Genomic DNA, 15125 nt, shown 5'->3' on the forward strand with positions numbered 1-15125 from the left:
ACCCTTTGTCGTCGGAGAGGATATGGCCAAATACCTCGTGAAATTTGAGCACGTGTGCGAACGGAATAGCATTGAGCGATCCCTTTGGGCACAGAATCTGTTAGCCTTGCTTCCTGGGGAGGCATCAGACGTAATAACTTGCTTATCGAAAGAGGCGTTTGAGAGCTACAGTGATGTGAAGGAAGCGCTACTGCGGAAGTACAAATTGTCGCCCGAAGCTTTCCGGCAGAGGTTCCGGTATGCAAAAAAGGGTAAAGAGTCGAATGTTGACTTCGCGTTTCGTCTAAAAGCCGACCTGGTGGAATGGCTGAAGGGCGAAGAGGTTTACGACGACCGCGACAAAATTGTCGAATGCATCGCGTTGGAGCAGTTCTACCGTTGCATTGATGAGGATGTCCGGCTCTGGCTGCAAGATAGGCTAAAGGAGGTTAAGCTAAACAAGGCAGCAGAGTTAGCGGAAGAGTATTACACACGCCGCAGCTTGCACAGCAAGGCAGTGCGCATAGAAAAAGCAGATAGAAGAGATGGGTTTTACGGGAAGCCCGACGAACGGAAGGAAATCACGCGTCGCGAGTTTCGGGACGACGAGTCCCTTCCCAAAGAAACTGTAAGGGATGGACAGAATGCATCTCAGAATGATGACGATGGTCCGAAACAGCGAAACGAAATGACGCGTTCTTTTGAAAAACGGAGACCGTTAACCTGCTACAATTGCAAAAAGCAAGGGCACATCGCTGCAAGCTGCCCAGAGAGAATTGCTTTTGCAACGATACAGGAAACTCACAAAAACATACGTCTATTGGAGCCCTATGTGCAGGAAATTAAGGTAAACGGCAAGAAGTGCCGAGCACTGCGGGACTCTGCAGCAACTATGGACGTTGTTCACCCGTCTTTCGTCTCCTCGAGTGATTTTACGGGAGAGTGCGTTAGGATACGGCAAGTGGCCGAGAAGGAGAGTGTCTGTTTACCGATCGCAACGGTTATCATTGAAGGAGAGTTTGGAAAACTTAACACCGAAGCCGCTGTGTCAGCCGCCCTCCCGGAGCAATTTTCCTACCTCTTCTCAAATAACTCGGAGCAGCTGCTGAGGGATCAGGGCAAATCATTCTTTGCCGACGTGGCGTACATGGCCCCCACGCGATCCAAAGCGCGCCCGCTGTCGAGGGAACTTGACTTAGCGTCGGTGAGCGAAAGGCGGTGCGGCACACGGACCGATCACGGTAACTTGAGTGGCGAGCAGTCACGGGAGAGGCAGAGCTCGGAGGCTGGCCTAGGCGAGCGGGTCCTGGAGGTGAGTGGGAGTGACGCGTGCAGTGCTAGCCGCGATAGAGACGCGACGCCGCAATTAGGCGACGCGGGCTCCACACTCGCTCCGGTTTTCGCCAGCTGGCAGGAGCAGGCTGCAGTTGAAAGGGGAACTCGGATTCGCGAGCAACAGGAAGATTGTTCACTAGCCGATCTGAGGAAGAGCGTCAAACGGGGAGTGAAAAAAAAGAGGGTTTCATTTGGCAAGGAATCTGGCTTATTGTACCGCCGCTACACGGATAAGCAGGGTCGCAAATATAAGCAGCTTCGGATTCCGCGAAAATATCACCGGGAAAAATGAATGACCTCATTTGCTTCCTCAGAAGTATGTTTTCGGTCCAAGTGATTTCAAGGGGACCATTCCATTTGTAATTATTATTGCTGATTAATAATTGTTTCTATTTTGTTGAGTTGTTAATTTGACAACTGGTTGTTTGAGCCTTGTGTGCTAGATCGTACACCTGCCTCTTGTTGCAGCGGGAGAAAAAAAGGGGAAAACAATTTAGTTAGGTTGATTTGAATTATGGCCTTGTCTGGTGTTTGACGGGAGACAGAGGGCACTTGTTCGTGTTGGGTGTTGCCTTTTGCCGGTCGGTTTTGCAAGCTGCAGAACGACCAAGCGGGACCAGTGGCGAGAAGCAAGGTCTTAGGAACGACCCGAGCGGAGCTGGTCAAGGTGCCTTGGCGACGACGTGGTGAGCAGAGCTCCTGTCCTGGCGAGTCGGACCTGGGCACGTGAGGTTACCTGGCGTCCCGACACTGGACGTGAACTTGGACGAGCCTGACGAACGTGCGCGCCTGGCATCCGAGCCACGTGGAGGCAGCTCGTCTTCCCGGCGCCTTATCTGAGGGCGGGGATGCTGTTGTGCCATTACCACAAGCCCGGATCCCGAATCTGCAAGATGCAGAATCTATCCTGCGGGCGCCATAATTCTCCCTTCACAAGTCAAGATGCTGCGCCTTCGTGCGGGAGAAGCCTCGGCGGCGCAGCGTGTTTTGACGTGTCCGCGTGTGCCAGACAGCCCGGCGCCGCACCTCCCTTTGCCTGGAGGTCACCGCGCGCGCGAACTTTGAACCGAGTGGCCAGCGCGGTCGCTGGTTGGACCCCTCGGACGACCGTCGTGTGCTGACTTTGTATTGGGCCGTTTGAGTGACAATGGGCCTCGGGGATTATAAAAGCAGCGACACGCCGCTCGAAAACAGGATCCGCCGACCCCACCTGGAGAGAGGGTCGCTCCCGACTGGGGTGAGATGTGTCACGCGTTTTCGCCGGACGCCGTCGTGCGAAAACAGTCGCGTTTGTGTGAGCTCTCGGCCCCAGTGCCGATCCGTTTATGTCCTGTATGATAACCTGTATATAATGTATAAAGTCCCTTTTGTTATTCTCATCGACGCCAGGCTCGGAGTCATCGCTACCAACGCTCTGTCACGAAACGGGTGACGAGCGCTACGGGACCACAAAGCCGTAATCGTGGTGCAGCGGTACAAGTTCGTAACACTGGCGGCACCGGTTGGAAGTTCGTAACAGCATGCGCTATTCTTGCTGATCTCGTCGCTTCGCGCCGTTAGAAGGCGCTGACCGGCCGGCCAGTCGACGCTCGCGCGGTACTTGTAAGGAATAGGTCGACCGTGTACGGTGAATGACCTACTAAAGATAATAAATTCCGCGGAGACACGCTGACGATACGGCGATTATGGTTACTGCTAACAACTGATGTGAACGGGAACGTAAAACAAACGCAGAACTAAAAAAAAGCAAAGATTCGTAAGTGGTTTTCAGTGAACAAATTAACATTAATGCAAAGAAAACTAAATACACAATTTTTCACTCCCGTTACAGACTTTTGTGTTGAATCATTTCGCCTAACAATAAAGAACTGCCAGCTTGAGCAGACGACAGATTTCAAATGTTTGGGTGTAATTTTCAACGCCAACACAAACTGGCAAAGCAATATCAACTCAGTATGCGCTAAATTAGAGTCTTGGCGCAATATGTTGCTAATGGCTAGAAATTTTTTAAATAGTAATATTCTCCGAGTTTTTTATTTCGAGTTTTTTTTATTGTCACCTGTCATTTATTGCGTCCATCCAGGGGGATGGACGTTTAAGAGAGAGAAAATAATGCAGAGAAAGGCAGGGAGGTTAACCAGAGGTAGTTCCGGTTGGCTACCCTGCGCAGGGGGAAGGGTTAAGAGGGATAAAAACATACGTTGAAACCATACGGAAGCTACAGAAGCGGACACTTGGAATAATGGCCAATGCTAGATATAATCAACACAGTGCACCGTTGTTTCGTGAAACGGAAATTTTACCTTTTGACATCTTTCGACAATATCAAACAGCTTTTACGACCCACGGCGTCATTGAACACAACAAACATTTAATATATAAATCTCCTTCATTCCGCCTAACTAGAAACGTCTCATTACACCATTTCAATCTTCCGCCGATCGACTAACAATGTTTATGGAAAGCGACTAATGCAATTTAATGGAGTGAAAGTCTGGAACGAGATAGCAGGCCACGTAAAAAAAACGAATGATTTTCAATAATAATAATATTTGGGGTTTTACGTGCCAAAACCACTTTCTGATTATGAGGCACGCCGTAGTGGAGGACTCCGGAAATTTTGACCACCTGGGGTTCTTTAACGTGCACCTAAATCTAAGCACACGGGTGTTTTCGCCCCCATCGAAATGCGGCCGCCGTGGCCGGGATTCGATCCCGCGACCTCGTGCTCAGCAGCCCAACACCATAGCCACTGAGCAACCACGGCGGGTTGAATGATTTTCAAGTGCACTTAAATACCTGCTGCAGAAAAACGGCTAAAACTAAATACTCGCACATACTTTTTGTTCTAGGTTACATTACGTTTCATGCATTGATATATTTTTTCCTCCAGTGTAAGTGTCATTGGTGTGCGTAACCTATTTTTATTATCAAGTATTATTACTCTATTATATTGTAGTCGCAGTGTATGTATCACCATGTTGTAGGTTGTGCTAATTGCATTATCATGCGTTTCTTTTATCATGAGGCCAGCCGGTAAATATTCGTGTTAATTTGATTGCGGGCATTCTCGAAAACTAGAAGTGTGTTCTTTCCAGCAGCGACGGCAGGCAGCCAAAATGGACTGTGTCAAAGCACGCTTATGATAATATTGACCCAATGATATCAACGACGCCGGTGTTTGGTGCGGCCGCTCCGAGCGCATGATTTGGTCTTTTTTTTTTTTAACAGCGGACCTGTTAGCCTCTAGTTGATCAGGATTTTTCGGTCTGTGCTCACCCAAAAACAGACGTCAAATGACAGCTAGAAAACAGGTTTGTGTTTGAGTTTCCGCGTAACAGAATTATGTTCTTTCTTATATTCGAACTATAATCCGATGCTATCATGTCTTCAGGTTGTGTGTAAGTAGTACTTTACGAATTTTCTGACACATTTTACTTTGAGAAATTCAATTAGTTCAATAACGAAGTTGCGCTAGGAGAGGGGGGGGGCACCTAGGAGAATGAGGATGTGTGTTGCGCTTCCGTACACGTGTGTGCGTGCGTGACGGACGTGTACACACAATGCATCTATCCATGATGCCTGGCCGCTCTGCCCGTTGCATGCATCTGTCGTACAGTGTGGGCTGCGACCGCACTCGACAGTATGGCAAACACTGTTCAAAAAGAGTACCGCCACCTAGCGGCCGCGGCTAGCGAGACAGACCTCAAGTGGCAGCTGCAAAAGGGGCTTTGTCTTTCAGTTTCCGCGTAATAGAATTGTTTTCTTGTATATTCGTATTACAATCCGAAGCTATCCTGTCTGCAGCTTGTGTGTAAGTTGCTCTTTGCGCATTTTTCTGACGCAATTTACTTTTAAACAATCATTTCGTTCAATAATGCCCTTGCGCTTGGCTGAGGGTCTAGAAGAATGAGGTTGTTTGCTGCATGTCAACACATGTTTACGAGCGTGTCGTATACGTCGCTTGTGGCTGTGGTGCTTGTGTATAGCGTCTTCTAATGTCGGCAACAGATTCGCTGTACGTCCCCTTTCCCAGGGCGAAATGGAGGCGGATTTTTTTTTTACTGGCTCTGAAGATATGCATACATGCAGCCACCCTGGCTTTTTAGCTTGCGCAGCGCCGTACAGTCTAGTCGGTTACAGTTGGCCTCAGTGTTTTGCCGTATTTTCACCGGTTGTTAACTATAAGCCGCAGCTCGCATACGCATGCACGCTCGTGAAGAGTACATTCCTCCTCTTATTTTTTCCCCTGCACAGATATCTGTTTCTATAACCAGCTTGTATTGACAACAGTGACACTAGATTAACTACCGCTCCGAGTTTGGCTATATTTCGCTGTCTTGTGCGCCCGCCAGAGTCCTTAGACTTCTCTGTAATACCCCTGTCACACGGCACATGTAATGCCATTCGCAGCGAATGAGATTACGTCTTATAATGCCATTTTTGTTGCTTCTACACGGGCATATATAGTGAATGACATTCACAGCTAATGGCATTCGCCCGTTGAATGAGTTTCCCGAACTCATGCAAGCGCGACTTGTGTAACCTCGACGACAGGGACTTCGCAAAAAATTACGAAATGTAATCAGAGTAAAGGTTGTCATAATTGCTGTTATGAACATGTTAATCGTTTTTTTTTACGTACAGCACGATAGTTGAAGTAGCTATATATTCTTGCTCCCAGTCTCCGACTGGATGCTAGCGCAAATTGTCGGCCATGTATACAAACGCCCGTCAGTTTTTTTTTAGAGCGCAGCTCTTTGGCGTCCGTTCCTGGGTTTCGCGTCGTCGTCGGCGTTGTTGTCGTCGGCCTCGTAACCAGCTCGCCGACGAATCTGCTGCTCCGCCGCCGCGCATGCGCGCTGTCGGCTCTCCGGGCGAGGGAGGATGATGGAAGGGAGGAGGAGAGCTTGTGGAGGAGGGCTGGCTACACAAATGGCTCTTTGGCGTCCGTTCCTGGGTTTCGCGTCGTCGTCGGCGTCGTCGTTGTCGTCGGCCTCGTAACCAGCTCGCCGACGAATCTGCTCCGCCGCCGCGCATGCGCGCTGTCGGCTCTCCGGGCGAGGGAGGATGATGGAAGGGAGGAGGAGAGACCGTGGAGGAGGGCTGGCTACACAAATGGCTCTTTGGCGTCCGTTCCTGGGTTTCGCGTCGTCGTCGGCGTTATCGTCGGCCTCGTAACCAGCTCCGCCCCCCTTTCATCCCCCCAGCGCTAGCAGCGACCGACTGATACCGCTTTCGTGAATCCGCTACCGCACTCACGAAAGACGTCGTGCACTTCCTGCAACTCGCATTAACCGTCCATCGATCCACACCGATGTTAGTAGTGGGGGACTTTAATGTTGACATAAAGACAAACAGCAATTTCCTAACACTTATGCGGGAGAACATCCCGTTCCTCTCGCTCGTAACGCGTCCCACGGCTGTGACAACCTCGCGAGGCACTTGTATAGATCTCGTCTTTGAGAATCAAGCATTGGTGTACCAAGTCGAACATATATCAGTCTATTTCTCCGACCACAAAGCTTCCTTCATGACTGTCAAGAACTGTTAGTGGAGTCTTTGTTAAAGGAATACGTGTGAAAAATAAAAAAAAAATTCTGTGATAGCGCATACATGTGTTGCTCGATTTCTTTGCCTCAATCTATCGAAAAGGTGAAACAGCTTATTTGCTGCGCTCAAATTTCGCATTAGGAAGTAACGTAATCGTCGGTAATTTTTTCTCCATTTCTGCATATTGTTTTCAAGGTGGTACCACGCTAAAGTCTACCCACCAACCACGGAAGCAAACTCTGCAGCTTCGTCAGCGGAGAACGAGAAGCGAAAAGCGCACTGGGGACCGACGACGAGACGCACGCGCTGCTGAAAGTGTGGGAAGACCACCTCACCGATTTGCGCAGGGAGAAGCGCAACCCGAAAGTATACATGCCGATTGCCTGCGTGCGCAAGGTGCCGATTAAACATCGCCATCATCTGGGAATGCCATTTTGTATGCCCATGTACCCCGGGAACGCAAGACCTCAATGACATTCTGTATGAATGCCATTTACAGTAAATGACGTTACGCGTGCCGGGTGTCAAAGGTATTACGCAGATTTTTTCGCTTTTCTATATAACCAATCTCTTATCATGCTTTTAGCTCCCGTTACATATTTAAAAAAAGTTTATTTCGACAAGAGACGATACGAACACTGAGTCATAATCACGGCACAATTCCACCCGGATAACATGTAAGAAACGAAACACAACGCGTGTCCCGTTCCGTTGTCAGATGGGAGGAGGACTTGGCACCTTTGAAGGCACCGCGTCCATGAGCATACATATCTCATCAACCCATCATCATCCGATACATTGACCCCGGTACTCCCCCACAACCCGGGTTGACTGGGTGGGGGGACTTGGTTCGGGCCAACGGTCCTTCCCGGACAAGGGTGCTGTTGTGGTGCAGCAACACAAAGTTACCGCACGCAACACACAAACAGCCGTGCTGGTCGTACAGGACTCGAGCCTGACTGACCTTCGGACTGCCTCGGCGCAAAAGAGGCCAAGGCATACAACCATGCAGAGCACCAAAGCCGTCCGCGGAGCAGCGCGACCAACCAAGGGTGCGCCGCCACCGGTTCTAGCTCTGGGTTCCACTGAACCAAACAAAACCCCGTAGATCGACTGGCGCACACGGCCGAGTCGAGCGACCTTAGGAGCATGCATCATAACTTAATGGAAAGCTTTCTGCCTGACTCATCAAAAATTACCGCAGGACGGGCCCACACTTCGAGAAACTTCTTCTCGCCCAGGCGGTGCCGCTCCCGGGTGAGATGGAACCAGACCTCCTTCCGTGCTTTCGCAAGCACTTCGTGAAGGCCCGGCGCCCTCCCCCCGAAAACTGCATCGCGGCGTGCCAGCCAAACTTGGTAGGAGCACTCAGCGAGGAGAAGCACGAACTGGTTGACCGCCTGATTAGGCAAAGGGTGCAAAAATCGGACTGTCTGATAAGGAATGCCTGGGAGATTAAAACGACTAGCAATCCTACGGAGAAGAGCTGCAGGAAGCAAACACTGCGCAAACGCATGAACCGTGTCCTCACGAGCGCCACAGAACGGGCACACTCCACGAACCGGGACGGCTGTGAAGGGCCTGTAGCCCAACGGCAGGCACCCTCGCGCCAAGCGATACATGAAAGTGGCACGCCTAGCGTCGAGGAAACTGGCCGTGATGAGCTTCCAGTTTGGCCCGTGAATGGATAGGTCATACATATGGCAATGCGGGGGGAGGCCTGGGGTGAGGATGTCTACTAACTCTTGGAGTGGAGTTGAAACTACGTCGATGTCGGGGCGAACCGTGCGGATGCTGACCAAAGAGTTGGCAGCCGCCGCATAAATGGTGGATGGGGTTCCTGAACGAGGAGCACAGTGGGAAAATGTGCTCTGCGAAAACAAGCGGAGTCGGGTGCTAAGGAAAAACGAGGTAAAGCTTCGAGTCAGGAGCATATCCGAGTTAAGAGCGACCTGGGACCATTTGACGTGTAGTGCGGTAGCCACGATGCCCAGGTCGGGAATTCCGAGTCCTCCCTTGTCCCTGGGCAGCTTGAGCACCCGCCTAGCTATACAACCATTTGTACCCTCTCCAAGAAAGGTTCGGGTCGGAACAGGAGACACACAAACAACATAACACGATCTTTAGGACAGAAATTATAACCGAACACCATGCGGTCTCAGGCCCCCAACCCTTTGTACAGGACCGCATTACTTGTGCTAGTTAGTGCCCAAACAAGTTGCAAAAAATATTGCTTCCAAGTTTTTTCTAATGTTTGTTCACAATAGCACTCAAGCTGTAGCTTCTAGTGCGCTTTAGTTTTATTTGTGATTTCCAATAGCGACGTTCAAAAGGCAGATGCAAGGCACCATGCACTTTATTGTCGTCGTTTGGCGCTGAGACAGGGTTGCCTGTGCTCTTTTTAATGTCAACGGTGCGTGAGTATCACAGCGCGAGTTATGCTTCGCCTCGAGAGATGGCGCCACGTTGCGTGGCGCCTCCTTTAAGGTGCTTTTCTTCTTCTATAGCTGGGCAGTGGGGCAATGGAACCCAATATGTCAAAACTGCACAAACCAAACATTGGCTACCCAAAATCACATTCTTTGGGGGTGTGAGGGCTTACCCCATCCCAGGTCGCTCCTGCCAGCTCCCTCAGAACAGACGTGGGAGGAGCTGCTCAGAACGCCGGATAAAAAACTACAAAAAGCCCGCGTTGCCTGGGCCGAAAGGGTCGCTCCTCGTGAGGGGCCATCCTAGGACTCGGGCCTGCCAGATCATAACTTAGCAGAATCTCAATAAAGTTGTTACCACCATAGCCGGGCAGTGCGCTCTGTCTCCCTGGCGTCTTTCGCTGCCTGTCGTACCGCCTTCAGCCGGTTTTCTTTTTTCTGGGCGGCGTCCATATGGACCACTGCACAGTATGACGTGGTGCGGTGTGGTGCGGCGGGCAGTACCGTTGCGAACATTCACTACACCCATTTTAAGATCGTGGCTAGTGTCATCTCCAACCAATCTGCTTTACCCGTTGCCATTTCATGCTTACATCTACTCTCAATTACGGCAGAGCCAGCATTTTTTTTTTTTTTGAAGTTCAAGGCCTCGGGCCGAGTAAGTACGCTTCCGTTTACTTCGGGATGGATACTGCGACGTGCCAACGCAAAGCACGCTCGATGGTTTCTGCGCTATTTCCACAGACCACACATGTATAGTCATCATTGGCAAGTTTTCTCTTATAACACCGTGTTCTCAGACCTCCTGCTCTGGCTTAGAAAAGCCGGCACTGTTCTTTTAATTATCGTATACAAAGTTATTTTAATTTGATGTTCGCTGTCTTGCTCTCCATCCCGGTTATCCAGTAGGCTGCTTGCACATATCTGCCTTTGTGCACAACGCCCTTTCTCGTGTCGCTATCGAGGCCGCTAATTTACTGTTTAGTTGCTTTGTTCTTTTGCAGCGAAGCTGTTAGCCTCTCAGTGGTCGGCATTTTTGGTGTCCGCGTCTCTTAGGAAAAATGTGTGCCGATCCCGCGGGAGGTTAGGCCAGGAGCAGTGGCTCGTACTTCCGTAAGGTTTCAAGCACTCAGCAAAGTGAAGCGAAAAGTGCATACATTCTGTCGAATCACGAATGCAACATACAGGACAGCATACTTTTCAATAAAGAACAAGCATAAAACAAGCATCCGAACCACATCACTGATGATAAGGCATTCCTCAGAACAATGCGAAGCACGTAGTGTGTAGAATTTCCCGCATGGGCCTTTCCCGGTAAAGATTACTGTGGCATAAGCTGCTGCTGCGACGGCAGCTTGCGACGTGGGCAATGGCGTCCATAGCCTTTTGTATATAAAAGAACCAGCCTAGCAACTGATTTCAATGCTGTTGCAGCACCGCCATGGGCGGCGACGTGCTGTTAGAATTACCATTACTCTAAATTACGATTACTACCATTATTCTAAAGCAATAAACCATTGCATACCCCTTTTAGCAGTTGTAGTGGTGGTTTTAAACAGCTTCGCTGGATGTCCACTTTTCCGGGATGGCGAGTCATTTTTTTTTTCATTATGAGTCGACGGTTTTCATGTACAGTTACGTAAATATTCTAGCGGCTCATCTGCTTTTCTTCGCATCCCTCAGCCGTTTTTCGAAGCAGATTTTGCCCTGAGCCACCCGCACTTCGAAGGACGCCGAGTCCACGTCTCCCTTCGTTGGTATAATTGGCGGTGGATAAACATCTGCCTTGAAACGGGATGTTCGTGGACGCCACCAATATTTTTATTTTTGTTTACTGTTCTCCTACGCTTGTTATCGGCTCTTAAGACCCATGCTTCGATGCATGACAGAACCATCGAACCTGTTTGATATGTATAACCCTAAAATATATTCTTTATGTCGCCTTCTTTTGCGCCACCACTGCTCCAGCCGTGTTCTACTATTTTCCATCGCATATTCATTAACTTTTCCATTATTATCCTTAAAGTCCAAGGCCTCGGGCTGGTTTACTACGTCCTCATTCCGCAGCATGCGCCGCCATGCAGCAGACAATGGAGAATGGTCACGTGTGGCGTCGCCCCTGAGATCGCGCATGCGCTCTCGTTTTCGCAGGTCATACCACGCGTGACCTGTCTGCTGCCTGCCGTGTGACGCTCGCGCTGCGGAATTTTCCAGGCGGGCGCGGCAGGCACAGGAGAAAGTGGCCACGTGTTTGCACAGCTCTAAAATTAGAAAGACCTGCATGCGACGTAGCCTTTAGAGATTGCGACGCTGTTTTGCTACGCCACGCCACCATCTCCAAGCTCACAACGTCTATCATTCGCGCGAGACTCGCCTCGCACATATCCCACGCTAGCGCGCACCAAGTCATATATATTTGCGCGCGAGTCTGCGAAGCAAGCATGGTGGCGTCGCTTTGTGCACGACTGCGTTGTTGGGCACTGAAACAGGTGTGAAAGCATGCACCGGGTAATGAGGAGAAACCTGTTTACCAGGATCACATATGGTCGCCTCCATTCCGCTAGTACAGGGTAAAAATTTGCGGCCGCCGTTCTCTATAAGTGCGAGATGTTCTCGCGGAGTATCCAGTTCTTAAAGCAGTGCAGTGGAGCGAAGGAGGTTATTGTTTTATTTTTGTAGAAACACATTATTCAGGGTGGCAGCAGCAATTGCGCAATATTTGCCAATAAGTTCTATAATATTACCAACTAATTTACCAGATAACAAGGCGCAGGTGTAATCGCAGAGTTGAAACTGATGAGCGCTCGATGTGCGTCCGGTTAGCAGGAATCGGGGGTACGAATCTGGAAATATTAGTCGCCAAAATATCCCGTGAGTATAATCGGCGTTCTGCACAGCACACGGGAAATGCCTATAATGGATAATTAACCCCAGTGTAGTCGTGCAACATTTTGGGTGTGCTTGTCTCCAAACTTGGGCTAGCCTTAGCCATAATATTAAAAGAACACAACTTTGGCACGCTGCCGCTTCAATTACTGAGTTATGTGCGCGTTAAAGTTAATAATTAAGAAAAACTTATTTCGTTAAAGTGAGTCGAATAAATGTACCTAACGATGTAATTTATTGCGATTGTCACTGATGCTCAATGCCACGAATAATTTTTCCGTGAACAAAGAATAATTAAAACGTCCTTGTATGTAGTGCTCGAAGCCCAGCTAATAAATGTCAGCTTTGCTTATACCCCTGGTATAATGCATGCAGAAACTTTAGGAGTTAATGATCATGTGGCAGTCGTTTCGTTTTAATAGTTCACGATCAAGAAGCAAGATGAAAGAAATTGTGTGCTTGTTAATGGACAAGTGCGTCAATTAAGTTATGTTCACCGAGTTCACAACGCCAAAGACATTAATTGCCGGGCTTTTACTCACAGCCTCAAAACCGGAAACCGTCCTGGCGCCATTCGGTTACTGAGCGTCTCTACGAAAAGGGACGAAATGTGCTTAAGCCTTGTGATACTTGCTCATAAATTCTATAACTTCCATGTTATTAATTTTTATTTGCGAACCTGTGAATGAAAAGTTCGGGGAAAGGAATGACACGTAGAATATACGCTAACACATATCAGAACGCATGTTTCACCACCTTGGGGGCAGCGCGAAATCAATCGAATGAAGAGTTCTATTGGGGACGAGCGTACGAGTCTTGGCATTGTTGCATCCAGCACCACGTTTTGGAGATGGTGATGAGACCCCGTCGTCTCATGGAATCTCATCCTTACGAATTCACAAAAAGCTTTTCAGCTCAACTGAAATAGCGAAGTAACAATAACAATAAATTCGATCGGAAATGCCAGTAATATGATAATGGGAGCTGTTGACACGATTCGGTCAAAAGCTGTTGCAAAGCTTCGTGTTGTGAAGATCAAAAATATCGCCAGCGTATGCCGCGAGAGGGTACAGCAGGCCCGTTAACAGCGAGAAAAGAAATTGCTGGCTCTCCCGTAACGAGAGTAGATGTGAGCATGAAATGGTGACTGGCAAAACAGATTGGTTGGAGACGACACTAGCCACAACCTTAAAGTGGGCGTAGTGCATGTTCGCAACGGCACACTCCACCACAACACACCGCACCACACCGCACCGCACCATGCCATACTGTGCACTGGCCCATATGGACGCTGCCCAGCTAGAAGAAAATCGCCTTCAGGAGGCGCCAGGCAGCGCCGCGGAACTCACGGACCGCTGGCGTTCAAAAGAGCACAGGCAACCCTATCTCAACGCCACAAGACGAAAGCGAAGTGTATGGTGCCCTGTACCTGCCTTTTAAACATCGCTATTGGAAATGACAAATAAAACTTCAGCGTACTAGAAGTCACAGCTTGTGTGATATTGTGAACAAACATTAGAAAGAACTCGGAAGCAATATTTTTTTAACTTGTTTGGGCAGTAACTGTGGTCCTGTACAAAGAGTTCCGGGCCTGAGACCGCATTTTATTGTTTTGACTGGTTGTCCGGATGATCTTGTTTTGTTCTCGCAATTAGCCCGGGTTGAGGGGGAGCACCGGGGTCAATGTATCGAAAGATTTTGGGTTGATGAGTACATGTAAGCTCATGGACGCGGCGCCTCCGGGTGCCAAGTCCTCTTCCCATCTGACAATGGTGCCCGGATGTTCTCATTTGAGTGCCTGTATATTGGCTCTGGCTTTTGGCTCAACATCACTTGAAGATCGCCTACAACGGGAGCTAAGCGTATTTCATGCTCAAAAACATGACATACATTTGAAGGATGCCAATGGATACCAAGATATGCGTCTGTTAAACTGTGTCGGTGTTTTATTTTTCTGCTCTAAGCTTCAGCGCGTTAGAGGTAACACGAACTAACTAGACCCATTTATGCTTTGCTACGAAGCCCCGTCCCAGGGTCAGACGAATACTCTTGTCATTATTGCGATGATTTCAGGTGGTCAACATTGGTGGAATCAACGGATATCTCCGTGGAGGAAGGGAAAAAAACTAAGGAGACGCCCTACCCAGTCCACGCGCTATAGGTGATAAGTGTGGAGGAAGTCGCGTGGTATTTTTTTGCTGTAGCAGCTATATTGTCGAGGTACAATGGCGGTCTTCTTATGGTGGTGTGAGCTCATGTGTGTGTGCTCTTCCGCAGTTCTCGTACCATAGCAAAGGCATCGTACGTGCAGGTTTGCGTTAGTCTCCATGTTTTCTGCCCCCGTGTTAACTAGGCCATGCTCTCTCAGCTATTGCTATGCCAGGTGGGACTCGAAGAAGTAAAAAGCGTGAAACGAACGGGCGTGTAACGCCCTACACCACACCTACCGTGTCACTGACGAGGGGAGATTTGGGAGTATTGTTGCCCTCTTCGGTGGATTCATGCTAGCGTGTCATGACACGCTGAAACCGTTATGCTTCAGAATCTCTACGATAAACGGTTTGTAGATCAGCGACGGTGGTGCAGTGTTCCTGCTTTCTACAGCTGATGATGCATTTGTGGTACGCAAAACAGCCATGCGGGAGGATGGGAATAAAGCGGTAGCTATAAGTAATTAAAGGATGAACTCTGCCTACCGCCGACAACTTATCTGTGCGCCCGAGGGGCACGGGGACGTGAAGGTTGGAGGATTCGGTGCAAGAGTGAACAAGGTTGAACAGAAGAACGTACGTCTGCGCGCACATCAGACGGCTGATGGTCTCACGTATACCGGGCCCGGTCAACGCGCTAGCAGTGCGCATACGCGCGCACTGTTCTGCCCCGCGTGGCACCTATCACACTACTTTGTTTCCGTGAAGCTTCACTTACCGTGAGAAGAATACA

The sequence above is a fragment of the Dermacentor albipictus genome, unplaced genomic scaffold, assembly GCF_038994185.2.
Source record: "Dermacentor albipictus isolate Rhodes 1998 colony unplaced genomic scaffold, USDA_Dalb.pri_finalv2 scaffold_22, whole genome shotgun sequence".
Classification (NCBI taxonomy): domain Eukaryota; kingdom Metazoa; phylum Arthropoda; class Arachnida; order Ixodida; family Ixodidae; genus Dermacentor; species Dermacentor albipictus.